Source organism: Heteronotia binoei, chromosome 17 (assembly GCF_032191835.1).
Source record: "Heteronotia binoei isolate CCM8104 ecotype False Entrance Well chromosome 17, APGP_CSIRO_Hbin_v1, whole genome shotgun sequence".
In the NCBI taxonomy this organism is placed as follows: domain Eukaryota; kingdom Metazoa; phylum Chordata; class Lepidosauria; order Squamata; family Gekkonidae; genus Heteronotia; species Heteronotia binoei.
The window spans coordinates 7,647,397-7,664,587 of record NC_083239.1 but is presented as its reverse complement, the minus strand read 5'-3'; the positions used below and the strand labels follow the sequence as shown (position 1 = coordinate 7,664,587).

The 17,191-nt window shown below is 48.2% G+C and overlaps 1 protein-coding gene across 1 annotated transcript in view; it reads left to right on the top strand.

Annotated features, from left to right (window-relative positions):
- Positions 1-2,181: 2,181 nt before the first annotated feature.
- The window catches only part of SYTL1 (synaptotagmin like 1), a 60,485-nt gene continuing 45,475 nt past the window's right edge, over positions 2,182-17,191 (top strand). The window contains exon 1 of the mRNA XM_060257608.1: positions 2,182-2,397. The gene's annotated coding sequence lies outside the window, so the exon portion shown is untranslated. The remainder of the gene's footprint in view (positions 2,398-17,191) is intronic.

Sequence of the window (17,191 nt, the reverse complement as noted above, 5' to 3'; positions counted from 1 at the left end):
TAGAATTGGACCCCCTGGTCCAATCCTTTTGAAACTTGGGGGGTATTTTGGGGAGAGGCACGAGATGCTCTAATGAAAATTTGGTGCCTCTACCCCCCAAAAGAGCCCCCCCAGAGCCCCAGATACCCGCAGATCAATTCTCCATGATTTTCTATGGGAATAAATCTCCATAGGGAATAACAGAGTTCCCAGCAGACATTTCCCTCCCCTCCCCCCGCTTTTCTGACGACCCTGAAGTGGGGGGAGGGCCTCCAAACCAGGGGATCCCCTGCCCCCACCTGGGGATTGGCAACCCTACTGAAGGAGCTGAGCAGGATTTGGGAGAAGCAAGTCCAAGTCCTCAGGGAGGGCCTGATTGTATGATAGGCTGGGAGTTTTGTGTAAGGAGGAGCTCCCAGGGTTTAGTCAACTCACCATGTACAGGAGGGCTTGATTTGAGCTGGAACGTCAGGGTACGGGTGTGTGCGTCTGTCCCCATTCTGCTCTTTCAATCAAAAATAGCCTTAGGGGATTGCTAGTTGCCCAGTGTCAGATGCACACAAATACATTTGCACAATATGGCGAATAGCACTCCCCCGCAGCAGTTTTGGATTGGGGGGAAATGATGGTAGGAGGCTTTAAAGCCCTCTCCTCCTCATGCACCGATCCCAATTCAAATTAGGCTCCTGCGTGCCTGGCGAGTTAAAACAAGGTTGACCCTAAATGGAATCCCCAACACATTATGTCATTATGCCCAGAAATGTGAAGCAATAGGAGTGAGATTGAGCCTCTCGATTGCTTTTTCAGCCTAACCTAACTCGCAGGCTTGTTTTAAAGATAAAATGGAGGTGGGAAGCAGGGCCGGATCTAGGGAGGGGCAGTGGGGACGCTTGCCCCGGGCACCGCCAGAGGAGGGCACCAAATTGGGTATGGAGGCCATTCTATTCTATGGGCTCATAAGATGGAATGGGCCCACAGCTTTCATTATTCTGTTCATGGCTGTGACTAGGGTTGCCAAGTCCAATTTAAGAAATATCTGGGGACTTTGGGGTGGAGCCAGGAGACATTAGGGGTGGAGCCAATATCATGGCTGTGACAAGCATCATGGAACTCCAAAGGGGGTTCTGGCCATCACATTTAAAGGGACGGCTCACCTTTTCAATGCCTTCCTTCCATAGGAAATAATGAAGGATAGGGGCACCTTCTTTTGGGGCTCATAGAATTGGACCCCCTGGTCCAATCTATTTGAAACTTGGGGGATATTTTGGGGAGAGGCACTAGATGCTGTACTGAAAATTTGGTGTCTCTACCTCAAAAAACAGCCCCCCCCAGAGCCCCAGATACCCGCAGATCAATTCCCCATCATTCCCAATGGGAATAAATCTCCCTAGGGAATAACAGAGTTCCCAGAAGACATTTCCCTCCCCTCCCCCCGCTTTCTGACGACCCTGAAGGGGGGGGAGGGCCTCCAAACCGGGGGATCCCCTGCCCCCACCTGGGGATTGGCAACCCTATACTCAACAAGGATTAATAGCTTGGGGGAAAATACCAGTGAAGAAACACAAAGACAGCAAAAGTTTTCCTCTGCTCTCCTGCTCTTGAAGAATTCTTAACTACCTGGGTCACAGCTAGGGTTGCTGTCTGCTGGGAACTCTATTATTCCCTAGGGAGATTTATTCCCATAAAAAATAATGGATCCGTGGGTATCTGGGGGGGGGCTATTTTTTGAGGTAGAGGCACCAAATTTTCAGTATAGCATCTAGTGCCTCTCCCCAAAATACCCCCCAAGTTTCAAAAAGATTGGACCAGGGGGTCCAATCCTATGAGCCCCAAAAGAAGGTGCCCCTATCCTTCATTATTTCCTATGGAAGGAAGGCATTGAAAAGGTGTGCCGTCCCTTTAAATGTGATGGCCAGAACTCCCTTTGGAGCAATTACTCTTGTCACAGCCTTGATCTTGGCTCCACCCCTAATGTCTCCTGGCTCCACCCCCAAAGTCTCCTGGCTCCACCCCCAAAGTCCCCAGATATTTCTTAAATCGGACTTGGCAACCCTATCTGCCAGTGAGCTTTCTTAGCTTGGCATTGTTGATCTCTTGCGCTGAGTGTCGTTGCTTGGCTCTTGACTTGTCCACGACTGCATGACCTGTGCTCCAGCGGCTACTAGCACCTTCCACTCCGGCCAGCAGCTGCTACTCCGGGCCCTGGTTTCCCACCAGCTTTGTGGTTTTGGTGTTTCCTCCTCTCTGCATTGAGTCAGCCTTGCTCCAGCTGCCTGCAAGACTTTGAAAACACAGAAGAGTTAGGAGGAGGGAGACAAAAAAAAAAAAAGAGCCTCTGCTTTTCCAAAGCAATAAGAGTCCAGGCCCTGTGATCAACGCACGGCTCCTCTGCGGAGTAAGGACCCCTCACCTGAGCAGGTAAGGTGCACGCACATTCTGTCCCTCTTGGAGTGGAGAGATGCTGCCTTTGCTGATGGCATATGGGAAAGATGGGGTCCAATTGAAAATACGGAACTGGGAAACAAGCTGGGCTTTGTTTGCCGGGCCCTGTTAATCCCTGGTGGGGAAGTTCCCCAGGGAAGGGTGTATCGATGATGGGAGTTTATACAATGTACAGTGCAATCCTAAGTAGAGCCGAAGCAGGCTAAACTTTGCCCCAACTATTAAAGGTGCAGGAGTCCTGATTTCTCCCTAACAGTGGCTGGTATTTCTGAAACAAAACAAAAAAGCTAAATTTCAGCTTGCTATAACCTAGCAGGATCCGATGACCTCATCCAAAGAAGAAATGATAAAAACCCATACCAGTGTGGCTGAAACAATTTGTCCAGATGGTCTTGTGAGCTAGTGCGGTATAATAAGAGTGTCAGACTAGCATCGACGTTCAACCCCATCCGCCGTGGAAACTGGCTGGGTGACCTTGGGCCAATCACACACTCTCAGCCAAACCTGTTTTTGTTTAGTTACTTATTTAAAACATTTATTAGCTGCCTTTCTTCCTTACAGAACTCAAAGTGGTTTATACCATAGCAAAAATGCATAAATTAGAATACATAAAGAACATAAAAAAAACAAAATTTAAAACCACACTTTAGGACTGTGAGCGACATAATAAAATGTGTTCCTGAATACCTACTTCGCAGTGAGGAGAAGAGAATGATGTAAGCTGCTTTGGGGACCTCCTGGGGAAAAAGGAGGAGTATAAATAAAATAAAATTTACAGATCTAAGCAAAGAATCCACCTTTTTGCTGGGCTTTCTGTGGTGTTACACAGGGCTACCCAGAATCAGAGTTGCAGAAGGAAATCCAGGAGGTTCCATTAAAGCCTGTCAGCCAGTAAGAAACCAGGTATTCTGCCGGGAGTTCCTTGTGGAAGGGGCAGATAAAAGTGTGACAGAAATTGTATTTAATTAGGGTTTTTTTTTTAAAGTATTGCTTTTTGATGCCAATTTCCAAAGCGGCGTACTAAAACAAACCAATTTTAAAAGCCTCTGTAGAAGATGAGTGAAAATAAAAATGGTAACACTGAATGGCTGTGAGCTCAATTCCAAGGGATGAGGCAGAGGGTGCTCTGTTTGCCCAAGGTGTGCTCCACAGCAGGTGTGTTTTTAGTGTGTCAGAGAGCCAGTCTTCTTTTCCATGCAGCTGGGTTTTTTTCTGTTGTATTTTCAAGAGTATTACATCCTGCCTTCTATCCTCCCTGTGCTGTGGCTGAGACGCCTCTGGGTGTTTTCTAGTGGGGGAAGAGACAGGGCCACAACCTTGTCATCTCTGGGGCTGTGGTGAGACCTCAGTCTTATTTGTTTTGATTCTGCTTGGTGTGTGGGAGGGGGAGAGGTCATGGTTGCTTATAAACAGGACATGGGTTTACTGAACCCTTGCATCTGCTTCACTCACTTTCCTCAAGGCAGAAGATGAAGAAGATATTGGATTTATATCCCGCCCTCCACTCCGAAGAGTCTCAGAGCGGCTCACAATCTCCTTTCCCTTCCTCCCCTACAACAGACACCTTGTGAGGTAGATGAAGATATTGGATTTATATCCCACCCTCCACTCCGAAGAGTCTCAGAGCGGCTCACAATCTCCTTTCCCTTCCTCCCCTACAACAGACACCTTGTGAGGTAGATGAAGATATTGGATTTATATCCCACCCTCCACTCCGAAGAGTCTCAGAGCGGCTCACAATCTCCTTTCCCTTCCTCCCCTACAACAGACACCTTGTGAGGTAGATGAAGATATTGGATTTATATCCCACCCTCCACTCCAAAGAGTCTCAGAGCGGCTCACAATCTCCTTTACTTTCCTCCCCCACAACAGACACCCTGTGAGGTAGATGGAGATATTGGATTTATATCCCACCCTCCACTCAGAAGAGTCTCAGAGCAGCTCACAATCTCCTTTCCCTTCATCCCCCACAACAGACACCCTGTGAGGTAGATGAAGATATTGGATTTATATCCCACCCTCCACTCCGAAGGGTCACAGAGCGGCTCACAATCTCCTTTCCCTTCTTTGCCCACAACAGACACCCTGTGAGGTAGATGAAGATATTGGATTTATATCCCGCCCTCCACTCCGAAGAGTCTCAGAGTGGCTCACAATCTCCTTTCCCTTCCTCCCACACAACAGACACTCTGTGAGGTAGATGGAGATATTGGATTTATATCCCGCCCTCCACTCAGAAGAGTCTCAGAGCAGCTCACAATCTCCTTTCCCTTCCTCCCCCACAACAGACACACTGTGAGGTGGGTGGGGCTGGAGAGGGCTCTCACAGCAGCTGTCCTTTCAAGGACAACCTCTGCCAGAGCTATGGCTGACCCAAGGCCATGCCAGCAGGTGCAAGTGGAGGAGTGGGGAATCAAACCCGGTTCTCCCAGATAAGAGTCCGCACACAGCCACTACACCAAACTGGCTCTCCACCCAAACTGGCTCTCCAGGGATGCTCTTCCTCATGGACTCTCTCAAGGTGAGTTCATGGGGACCCTGGTTTTGGGACTAATATTCACTGAACTGCAACATCTGGATGCCGTTCTTGAAGAAGAACTGTGGTAGAGTGGCAGAGCACCTGCATTGCAACTAGATGTTCCCAGTTTCAATGTTTGACATCTCCAGCTGAAAGGATCAGTCAGTAAATGTGGAAGACCTTTCTCTGAGCCCCTGGACAGCCACAGCTGGTCAGATATACAGTTTGGTGTAGTGGTTAAGTGCATGGACTCTTATCGGGTTTGATTCCCCACTCCTTCACATGCACCTGCTGATGTGACCTTGGGTCAGCCACAAGTTCTTTCCGGGCTGTTCTGCTCAAGAACAGTTCTGAGAGAGCTCTCTCAGCCCCACCTGCCTCACAAGGTGTCTGTTGTCGGGAGAGGAAGGAGATTTGTAAGTCGCTCTGAGATTCCTTTAGCTAGTGAAGGGCAAGGGTATAAATACAGTCTCTTCTTCTCCTTCTCCTCAGAGTAGACTATAGACCCAGGATCTGAGTCAGCTGAAGGCATTTCATGCATACATAGGGAAGGGGCTATGGCTCAGTGGTAGAGTATCTGCTTTGAATGCAGAAGGTCTTGGGTTCCAATTCCTAGCATTGCTAGTTAACAGGGTCAATTATTAGGTGATGTGAAAGACCTCCACCTGAGACCCTGGAGAGCCACTGGCAGTGAGAGTGAACAAGACTGACCTTGATGGATCCATGATCTGACTCAGGATAAGGGAACTTTTTTTTTAATGTAAAAAAATGCATAACCCCCAGTGTCTTCCCCCTCTGGACTTACCAGTTATGATATCAGTGAGAGGTTTGTGTACCTTTTGGTGAGATGATTCCACAAATCAAAGCTAGGAGACCCAGCCAGATCTGAGAGCCAATCCACTGCTCTCCGCAGGGCATGATCTTGACGGTGCCGCAACCACCAGGGAAAGGGGTGGAGATAGAAGTATCTCCTCTGATCACTTTTTAAATTGTGCAATGAAGGAATTCATTTGTATATTAGGGTTACCATTGTTTCACACAGGGCTTTTTTGGTACAAAAAAAGCCCAGCAGGGACTTATTTGCATATCAGGCCACACCCCCTGATGCCAAGCCAGCTGGATCTGTGTTCCTGTGCGTTCCTGCTCAAAAAAAGACCTGGTGCAATGATCCAGGCTGTGGCTGAACAAATTCTTTTGGGGGCCGTCCAAATGCCAGATGGCATTGCATCGCTTCCCTCTTTTATCTTGGGCATAACTGCTTATCAAGATATTAAATGTCACTTAATGTGTTTGAATTGTAGGAGTTCTGTAGTAAATGCAACCATATCTCTCGTGAGATTAAATACACTATTGAACGTTCCTGACAATAGAGGAAACAGTGGGGCGTCAGTTTAACAGCTTGCCTGCTTGAGAAGCAAGACAAGCTCTTGCTGAGGAAAGAGAAGCAATGGCCTGCGTGTTTGTGCATGTATGTTTTTGCTGGTGTGAGAATAGGGCTGTCATAAGTGTTACAAAGATCCCTCTGAGCTGACATGGCATAGTGAATAGAGTGTTGGGCTAGGATCCTGGGAGACCCGGGTTTGATCCCCCCACTCTATTATGGCAGCTTGGTGGGTGACCTTGGGCCAGTCACAATCTTTCAGGGTTGTTGTTGTGAGAAAATGGAGGAGGGGTGAATAATATGTTAAGTTGCTTTGGTTACCCTATGGGGAGATAAATAAAAAAATGCATTGTATGCCTGTATTCAACTGTGATGCGTTGAACCCCCAGACCAGCTCCTGCCAAGTTCCATAAAACATCTGCCACAGCTGTGATTCCCTCTAAGTGCCCAGCCACTGGATCTCAAGTGGCATGGTGGTAGCATTAAGAAGAAAAAGAATTGCAGATTTATACCCCGCCCTTCTCTCTGAATCAGAGTCTCAGAGCGGCTTACAATCTCCTATATCTTCTCCCCTCACAACAGACACCCTGTGAGGTGGGGGCAGATTTATACCCCACCCTTCTCTCTGAATCAGAGACTCAGAGTGGTTTACAATCTCCTCTATCTTCTCCCCCCAGAACAGACACCCTGTGAAGTGGGGGCAGATTTATACCCCGCCCTTCTCTCTGAATCAGAGACTCAAAGTGGCTTATAATCTCCTATATCTTCTCCCCCCACCACAGACACCCTGTGAGGTGGGGGCAGATTTATACCCCGCTCTTCTCTCTGAATCAGAGACTCAGAGCGGCTTACAATCTCCTATATCTTCTCCCCCCACAACAGACACCTTGTGAGGTGGGTGGGGCTGAGAGGGCTCTCACAGCAGCTGCCCTTTCAAGGACAACTCCTGTGATAGCTATGGCTAACCCAAGGCCATTCCAGCAGCTGCAAGTGGCAGAGTGGGGAATCAAACCTGGTTCACCCAGATAAGAGTCCATGCACTTAACCACTACACCAAACTAGCTTAGTGGAAGGCCTGAGACCCAATCCAGCCAGCCCTGCTGATGCCCCTCAATGTGCATGTAGGTGGGTGGGCGTGGCTGATCTCTTGCAAGAACTTGGGAGCTTTCTTATTGACCTCCCCTTCCCCACCCATTGTTTTGTTGTTTGTATCTTTTAGTATAAATGCGCCTGCCAGATAGATGTCCAGTCTTGTATATCTGTAGAAGTGAGCTCTGATTCCTGAAAGCTGATGCTGAAATAAATTTGGCCTGTCTTTAAGATGCCGTTCCTATTATTGATCCTCGCTTCTCTTTTCCTGAGCAAACAAGCAGCACGGAGGTCACGTGGCAGAGCAGGCCTCTTCTCTAACGCTCTCTCTTCATCACTTACTGCAGCACCTTGAAGTTTCTAGTCCGGTGACTGTGTGGCTTGTCGCAGACCACAGCTCTGATCGCCTTGCTGCAGAACCCAGGTGGAAGAGGACTGGAAAGGGTTCAGAATTCAGACTCTGCATATTGGATAAACTGTCCGATTTGGGGGAGAGTAGAGCAGCAATCTTACCTTGGGGGCCCATTCATACAGTTTGCAAAATGCACAGCGGCAACTGAGTATCGTTCATGCGTGAGCGCATGGAGATGCATGTAGACAGAGGGATCCAGAGGCTGCCAAACAGGTGTGGGCAGGATAGGCCGAGGCTTGCCCTTTCGCAGCAAGTTCTTCCAGCCTCTGGGAGGGGTGAGGCTTGGACCCATTTATGAGGTGGGTGGGGACAAAGGCCTGAAACAGCTCGGCTGCCCTGGGGAATCTGGTAATCCAGGAAGTGGGGAGGAAATTCCTTTTCTCTGCTAGTTGCAGGTGAATGAGCTCCACGGGGTAGGAGGCTTGGCTCCAGTTCAGAGCTGTGTGTAGCTTTCTTGGGAGAGTGTTCGGAAACCTGGACTGGATTTCTGGACTGGACACTGGACTGTTCTCCCACAGGTAGCCTCTCTTTGAATATATTAAGTCCTCCGTGACTCGATTAGGGGCTTTGACATTGGTGCATGTCTTGGTAATGCTCAGCCCTTTGCATGAAAGTCTGAAGACTGAGGAAATGAATCCTGCCATTAGCCATGGCCTGTGCTTTTCTTAGAGGTGGAGCAAGTCCTGTTCTACAAACCAAACTGTTTGCTTGCAATACCTATGCAAACTAGTATGCAGGAGTTAAGGGCTTTGGGTTTTGTGCAAACATCTGGGTGCTTCATTGCAGACTGATCTGCTGCAAATGGTTTTTGTAGTGATGTGATGGAGGGGGTTGTACAGTAGGAAGATGAGCGGATTTGCATGTTACAAAGTCTTTGTGCCCCCCCTGTGGTCCCCCCTGTGCCCCCCCCCTGTGGTCTATTTATTAATGTACCATTGGTCATTGTGTTGTTAGCCGCCCTGAGCCTGCTTCGGCGGGGGAGGGCGGGATACAAATAAAATTTTACTTACTTACTTACTTACACAAGATCTTTTGTTTAGACAAGGTGTGGAGAGTTCCCAGGTGAATCTTTCCCTAGGGATATGAGAGCTAGGGTTGCCAATCCCCAGGTGGGGGCAGGGGATCCCCCAATTTGGAGGCCCTCCCCCAGCTTCAGGGTCGTCAGAAAGCGGGGGGAGGGGAGGGAAATGTCTGCTGGGAACTCTGTTATTACCTATGCAGATTTATTCCCATAGGAAATCATGGAGAATTGATCTGCGGGTATCCGGGGCTCTGGGGGAGCTATTTTTTGGTGTAGAGGCACCAAATTTTCAGTATAGCATCTAGTGCTGCTCCCCAAAATACCCCTCCAAGTTTCAAAAAAGCCCCAAAAGAAGGTGCCCCTATCCTTCATGATTTCCTATGGAAGGAAGGAATTGAAAAGGTGTGCCGCCCCTTTAAATGTGATGGCCAGAACTCCCTTTGGAGTTCAATGATGCTTGTCACAGCCTTGATCTTGGCTCCACCTCTAATGTCTCCTGGCTCCACCCCCAAAGTCTCCTGGCTCCACCCCCAAAGTCCCCAGATATTTCTTGAATTGGACTGGGCAACCCTAATGAGAGCCTAATTTGGATCAGGACCCTGGAAGGCAGGGTGAGGGGGCATAAGCCTTCTTACTGTGTTCTGACCAGAAATGACCCCATGGAGTGGGTATTTGCCCTATTGGGGAAGCGTTCATTTAGCCTTCAGTAGATGTAAGTTTCCCTCAAGAGGATGGAGGCCTTTTCAGGTTTGGAAAATGTTGTGAGAAAGTAAAACTTAGGCACCCTATCCCTGTGCGCTGTGGTCCGGGTCTGAACTGGGCCTGTTTGTGTTTGGGACCATGGAATTCTCCAAAAGTGTCTGATCGAAAAGCCTCATGGTGGCCATGACGCCTTTGTGTCACCTGAGCTGGCCATTCCATAACACAGCTAGGGATAACGAAGACAAATCAGCTGATGAAAGGAGGTGAGGAAGACTATTTGGATGCACAGAGTTGAAGGGAAAGGGGGAGGACTGATGTGTAAGACTTGGTTGCCATCCTCAAGGTGAGGCCTGGAGATCTCCTAGAATTAGAACTAATCTCCAAGCAACAGAGTTCAGTTCCCCTGGAGAAAACGGCTGCCTTGTAGGGTGGACTCCATTGCATTACAGCCCACTGAGGTCCCTCTCCTCCCCAAACCTCTCTCTCCCCAGGCCCCACCTCCCAAATCTCCAGGAGTTGCTCAGCCCAAAGTTGAACATCCAGGGTGTCCTTCATCTGCTTAGTCAGGTGTGCTCAAGCACATACATGTGAAGCCTTCCTATGTACAGAAAACCGTTGTCCCTATATCCAGGTGTTCCACTGTAACATAGCAAAAGTTGTCGCAGGGGTCAGGGGTCAGCCTGTGCATCAGTTAATTTCTGGCGTTAAGTGGAGGCTTGCATGACTGAATGAAGCAATGAAACCATCCCCATATATAGAAATCCAGCGCATCTGGGAGAAGGCTCAGCTAAAGTCCTTCTCCCTTGGCCACATGGGGAGGGACCAAGAAGGTTAAAAGTACAGGAAGGAGAGAAGAGGCTTCAGGGTCCCCGCAGGATAGATCCTAGACCTAAGGAACAAGATGACTGTCAAAATGCAATTATTTTTCTTTGCCTGGGTAGTGGTTAAGAGTATCAGCTTAGTATCTAGAAGAGCTCCGCTTGTGCCATGGCAGCTCACTGGGTGACCTTGGGACAGTCACACTCTCACAGCTTAACCTACCTCACAAGCTTGTTGTGAGGGTAAAATAGAGGAGAGTGATGTAAAGTGCTTTGGGTCCCACTAGGGAGAAAAATGGGGTATAAATGAGTTAAATAAATAAATATATTTGCCTCTCACTCCCCCATCCCAATAAAACAGAAACCCAGCAGCACCTTAAAGATGGACCAAATTTACGCCAAATTTATTCATGAGTCGGATCATCTCACTTCCTCATTGGCTCGAAGTGTCCATTCATTAGGCAGATACCCATCTGCTTAAAGTATCTGCCTAATGGGTGGATTGTACACCTCATGCTGCTGAGGAAGTACGGTCCGATTTAAAAAAACTGATTCTGGAATAAAAATTTTTAAATCTGTAACATGCCCCTAACTTCAGGTCCTAGTTTGCTACTGCAGACTAACATGGGTACCCATTTGGAATTTTACCTTACACCAGATTAGGATAATCCCCATAGCTGTCTGTTCCATATGATCCCCAAACCCAACATTATTTCACATTCTGCTGAGATTAGTGATTGGGAACCATAAATGTGCTATGTATGGGCTCCACCCCTTCAATACTAAGTTGAGGCTGCAGCTACTAAGGCAGGTATACTACCTTAGAAGATATACAGCTCAGATTGACTACAATCAAAACCCCATTATTTGAGCGGGCTTTGCACAGAATTCTAGGGAACCCATCCCACAACTCCCTTGTCCTTCTGTGAGCAGTTTTTCAGAGGAGTACCCAATGTCTGGCTCCCTTGTAGCTCTCTTTTGCTTGTCCTGCATTATCTTGTAGATAATGGTCTTTTGAGTTTCTTCTGATGAAATCTCTCTGGTTACACAAACCTTTCCCAGTGCAAATTGCGGAGAGACACTTGTCTGGCTTTCTGGAATAAGGGGAAGATGAGAAGAAAAATGAGTCTAGTTAAACTTGAGTAGAAGCTGACGGATTAGCTTTTACAATGAAACACAATTACTGGTTTATCAGTCCAGCAGTTTTGCAAATCAGCAAATATTGCACCAGGTTCCCTCAAGCAATTTCCAAGAACTCAGTGATCTGGATTTCCTCGTCGTTTAACATTTTTGACAGAGGTGTTATATGCTTAGGAAAGAGGGAGGATTTCTCTCCCACTCCTTAATGAGAACCTAGTTTCTGCAATTACTTTGGCATTTCCTGCACATCTATTTCTGAAGACCAGGCCTCTTGTTAGATAGGTGAGGCTGCACCAAGGGGCTAGCTAGACCTACCACATTAGGTCCTGCAAACTTGTGGGGGTGTGTGTGTGTGTGGATTCTTTCAAATCTAAGCTTTGGAGAAAATGGGGTGAAAAACTCAAGATTACCTGCAACAACTACATATGGGCAAATGTTGCAAACACCAAACCCCCAGAATTTGAGAATCATACTGAAACAGGAGGAGGAGCAGCTAAGGTGAACCGGAGAAGAGGCGGCAGCAGCGCAACGGCATTGCCCGCTCCACTCCGCCTCTGAGGTGAAATCAGAGAAGAGGAGGGTGGAGGGAAGGAAGACATTTTAAAAGGTGTGCCGTCCCTTGAAATGTGATGGCCAAAATTCTCATTGGGGTTCAGTGATGCTTGTCACACCCTTGCTCCTAGCTCCACCCCAGTGTCTCCTGGCTCCACCCCCAAAGTCCCCAGAGATTTCTTGAATTGGACGTGGCAACCCTATTTCCTTCCCTTGTGACCACTCCTTTCTCTCTTCCCCCCTCTCCTCCCATTTCAGATTTTAAAGTTCTATAGTACAACACACACTCCACACTTACAGTGGACTCCCATTTCCCTGCACAAGAATGCTCTCAAAACCTGTCCTCTGTAAAGCAAGTCTTAGTTTCCAGAAATGGTAATCTGAAAAAAACTGAATAATGTCATCTGGGAACTAGGGCAGATTGAATCTGTGAACCTTATGGAAACACGGAGATGTCGTGTTTGTGCAGGGTGTGGGTCCCACAACGAGATCCAACTGGACTGAACTTTGATTGGCTCTGAAGATTTCTATTGTGATTCTGCCAGGCTATGTTTGCAAAGAGAAAGACGGGAATGTCTGCCTCCTCCAAGTGCCTTGTCTCAATAGTGTAGCATCTGCTTTGCATACAGGTCATTTCCAATACGACCCCTTAAAAAAATTATGTGAAAGACCTTGACCGGAGACCCTGGACAGCGGCTGCCAGTCAAAGCAGTGAAGACTGACCATGGTAAACTAAGGAAAAAGGCAGTTTCATATATTCATGGTGGAGGCCAGGCTGGTACTGAAAAAGGATTTTGGAATGGTTGAGGAGTGAGGTGTTTGAGGTTCACCAGCTGTTTCTGTTTTTCAGTTGATGAAAGACTTCAACTATGTCCAGTTGCTTCATCCATTCTGCTACAGAGAAAGTTAGAAACCACATGTTACATCTTATGATCTATCAGTTGGTCTTGCTTCACACTTCTCAGCCTTTTTGGAGGCGATGGTAATAGCGGTGGGTTCCTTCTGTTTTTATGTGCTTGTACCCCACCGAAGAGATGCAACCTTCTGTATTACAGCAACTCAACATCCCTTTGGCTTGCACAAGGTCCCAGCTTCAATCCATGGTGTCTCCAGTTAGGGCTCAGGTGGCAGATGACGTGAAAGACTTCTCCTGGAGACCCTGTGGAAAAGCCGCTGCCTGACGGAAAAGACAAAACTGACCTTGGAAGACCAATGGTCTGACTCAATATTAAGCAGCATTCTGAGTTCATGCATGCACACACATATATGTGGGGCCATGGCTTGGTGTGAAAGCACCTACTTTGCAGCAGGTCGTGGTTTAATCCCCACCAACTCTAGCTAAGAGGGTCAATTTGAAAGGTATATGAAAGTTTTGAGACGCTGGCGAGCTGCTGCCAGCCATGGTAGACCTTTGTAAATAAATGGGCTGCCTTAGAAGGCAGCTTCACGTGCTCCTTTTAAGGGGTTGGGCTGCAGCTCCGTGATAGAGCATCTGCTTTGCATGCTCATAGTTCCAGGTTCAATCCTGTATGTCTCCATTTAAAAGGCTCAGATCGTAGCTGGTTTGAAAGACCTCCACTTAAATCCTTGGAGAGCTGCTGCCAGAATGGACCATCCTGACCTTGTTAGAGCAGTCGTCCAACTCAGTATAAGGTGGCTTGACCTGTTCCTGTTAGGGAGGAGCCATGGCTCAGTGGCAGATTCTGCCCTTTCTCCTTGGGGCCTGGAATTGCCTCCCAGAGTGCCGGCGTGATCCCCCTTTTCTGGCTTCCTTCAAAGCTGCCTTTCCCACAAGGTCTTTGACACGACCCGCCTCCTCAGCCTAAGCATGTACAAGCGAACTGAATGCATATTTGTCCCCCTTCATCTCCACTTCCCTTCTTTTTGTTGTATCAGATTTTAGATTATACAAGTGGGGCCCACAAGACTCGCGGGGGTGGGCGGCTCTCTCACTTTCTGGCAGCTGCTGCCATCAGGCCTGGTGTGGCTCCTAAGTAGGGTTTCCAATCCCCAGGTGGGGGCAGGGGATCCCCCGGTTTGGAGGCCCTCCCCCCGCTTCAGGGTCGTCAGAAAGCGGGGGGGAGGGAAATGTCTGCTGGGAACTCTGTTATTCCCTAGGGAGATTTATTCCCACAGAAAATAATGGATCAATGGGTATCTGGGGGGGGGCTATTTTTTGAGGTAAGAGGCACCAAATTTTCAGTATAGCATCTAGTGCCTATCCCCAAAATACCCCCCAAGTTTCAAAAAGATTGGACCAGGGGGTCCAATTCTTTGAGCCCCAAAAGAAGGTGCCCCTATCCTTCATTATTTCCTATGGAAGGAAGGCATTGAAAAGGTGTGCCGTCCCTTTAAATGTGATGGCCAGAACTCCCTTTGGAGCAATTATGCTTGTCACAGCCTTGATCTTGGCTCCACCCCCAAAGTCTCCTGGCTCCACCCCCAAAGTCTCCTGGCTCCACCCCCAAAGTCCCCAGATATTTCTTAAATTGGACTTGGCAACCCTATTCCTAAGCTGCCTTATTGTTGCTGCAACTCCCAGTCTGTTCTGTTGCTGCTGTAGCCTCCTGCCTCTCTGGCAGCCACCATCAGAGTTTGCCAATGAGCCTTTTCAATTGGAGATATACGAGACTGCACCTGGAATTGTCTGCGTGCAAAGCAGATGCTCTATCACCGAGCTGTAGCCCAGCCCCTTAACAGGAACACGTGAAGCTATTTTCTACTAAGCCAGCCCAGCTCTCCAGCATCTTAGGTGGAGGCTTTTCTTAATGCCACCACCTGACCCTTTTAGCTGGAGATTACGGGGACTGATTCTGGGACCTTCTGCATCTAGAGCAGGTGCTCTCCCACTTACCCGTGGCTCCTTCGTCGCCTTATGCTAAGCCAGACCACTGAACTATCAAGGGTCATCTTGTCTACGCCAGTTTGGTGTAGAGCCAGTTTGGTGTAGTGGTGAAGTGTGCGGACTCTTATCTGGGAGAACCGGGTTTGATTCCCCACTCCTCCACTTGCACCTGCTGGCATGGCCTTGGGTCAGTCATAGCTCTGGCAGAGGTTGTCCTTGAAAGGGCAGCTGCTGTGAGAGCCCTCTCCAGCCCCACCCACCTCACAGGTTGCCTGTTGTGGGGGAGGAAGGGAAAGGAGATTGTGAGCCGCTCTGAGACTCTTCGGAGTGGAGGGCGGGATATAAATCCAATATCATCTTCTTCTTCTTCTACGCCACTGGCAGCAGCTCTCCAAGATCTTCTGTGGCCTAGTGGGAGCCAGTGTGGCATTGTGAGTGTCAAGGTAGCATTTGGGAGATCCAGGTTTGAATCCTCAACTCTGCCATGGAAGCTCACTGGCCAGCTTGGACCAGTCATACCTAACCTAACCTATCTCACGGCATTGTTGTGAGGAGAAAATGGAGAATAGAAGGTGCTTTTGAACCTCTTTGGGAAGAAAAGTGTCCTAGCAATGAAATAAAGAAATGAATTGTGCATGGGATCACTGCCAGTTAGAGCAGACATCGTAAGTGCATCTTTCACAGGCATCTTGAGGGCATCCTTCACAGTATTCCCAATGGTGGTGGTGGTAACACCGCTTGTGAAAAGGCTTCAACTGAATTATTGTGATACCAGCTTTTCTGGTCGCCGTTTCATCAGACAGAGGAAGTGAATTGAGGAAAGGGGCAGGTCGACAAAAAAAAAACAAGTTGATAAGGTAGGCAACAGGAATGCAAAACCCACATCCTGGTTTCGTGTGCTTCCTTTTTAATCTTTTGCTGCAGTCTCTGAATTGCCCTTTTCTGATGTATTGCTGCGGCAGACTAATGCAGGTGCATCTCTACAGCTGGCCGTAACATTTTGGGGCTGAAGTTAGAAATTTCCAAAGAGATCAGCTCCTCTAAATCTACCTTCCCTGCGCCGCAAAATTCTGTGATGAAATTCTCACTTAAACAAAAACCCTGCTTCATTTCGATGAGATTGCACAAGGCAGCTTCCTGGGGGGTTGTATCCTGCTGCTTCCTTGTAGGTAGGGTTGCCAAGTCCAATTTAAGAAATATCTGGGGACTTTGGGGGTGGAGCCAGGAGACTTTGGGGTCGGAGCCAAGAGCAAGGGTGTGACAAGCATAATTGAACTTCAAGGGAGTTCTGGCCATCACATTTAAGGGGCTGCACAAATTTTTAAATGCCTTCCTTCCATAGGAAATCATGCAGGATAGGGGCACCTTCTTTTGGGGCTCATAGAATTGGACCCCCTGGTCCAATCTTTTTGAAACTTGGGAGGTATTTTGGGGAGAGGCACTAGATGCTATACTGAAATTTTGGTGCCTCTATCTCAAAAAACAGTCCCCCCCCCCAGAGCCCCCGATACCCGCAGATCAATTCCCCATCATTCCCTATGGGAATCGTTCATGGAGGTGCATGATGGCTCTGGGGGCGGGGCTTCCCCCGCCGGCCAGCTGGCTGGGGGAGGGGGGAAGCCTGTGAAACTGGGGGCTCCCCCTCTGGGACCTGGGGATTGGGAAGCCTACCTGTAGGCCCACCACGGAGAGCCTGTGTGGCATTGTTAGAATGTCAGACTACAGTCTGGAAGACCCAGGTTCAAATCCCCCCTCTTCAAGGGAAGTTTCAGGAGGGTGTTTTTATGAAGAGATTAGAACTATAATGGATTGGAACTAGGGATGGGCATGAACTGAATTATGAACTGAAATTTGCAAACCTTGGCTTGTGCCATCCCGCCCCCACAAGCCTCCTAAGTGGCTTTGGGAGGCTGGTTCATATCACGCACGGTTTGTGATGGCAAACTTGCTGGTGCTGAGTAGCCGGGCCCGGAGAAGGCATTTCTCTACTCATATCATATTTCCGATGTCAATGGGTGCTTTGCATCATGACTTTGGAGTGCATTGCAAGTTCTTGTGCTGCACAAATTCGGTACTTGCATGAGAGTATTTTTGTCTTTTCTTTCAGATATCCCATGTTTCTGTTTTACCTTTGATCTGTGCTCTGAGTTGAGGCCATCAAAGTGATTCTTTTGCTGATGTGACAAATTGGAGCTTCTGATTCATGAGGATAGTTGAGATACTTGATTTTCAAAGTGCCTTCTGGTAGGTTAGTAAACCAAGGTCAAACAACCTTTTCACACGTGCGAGGCA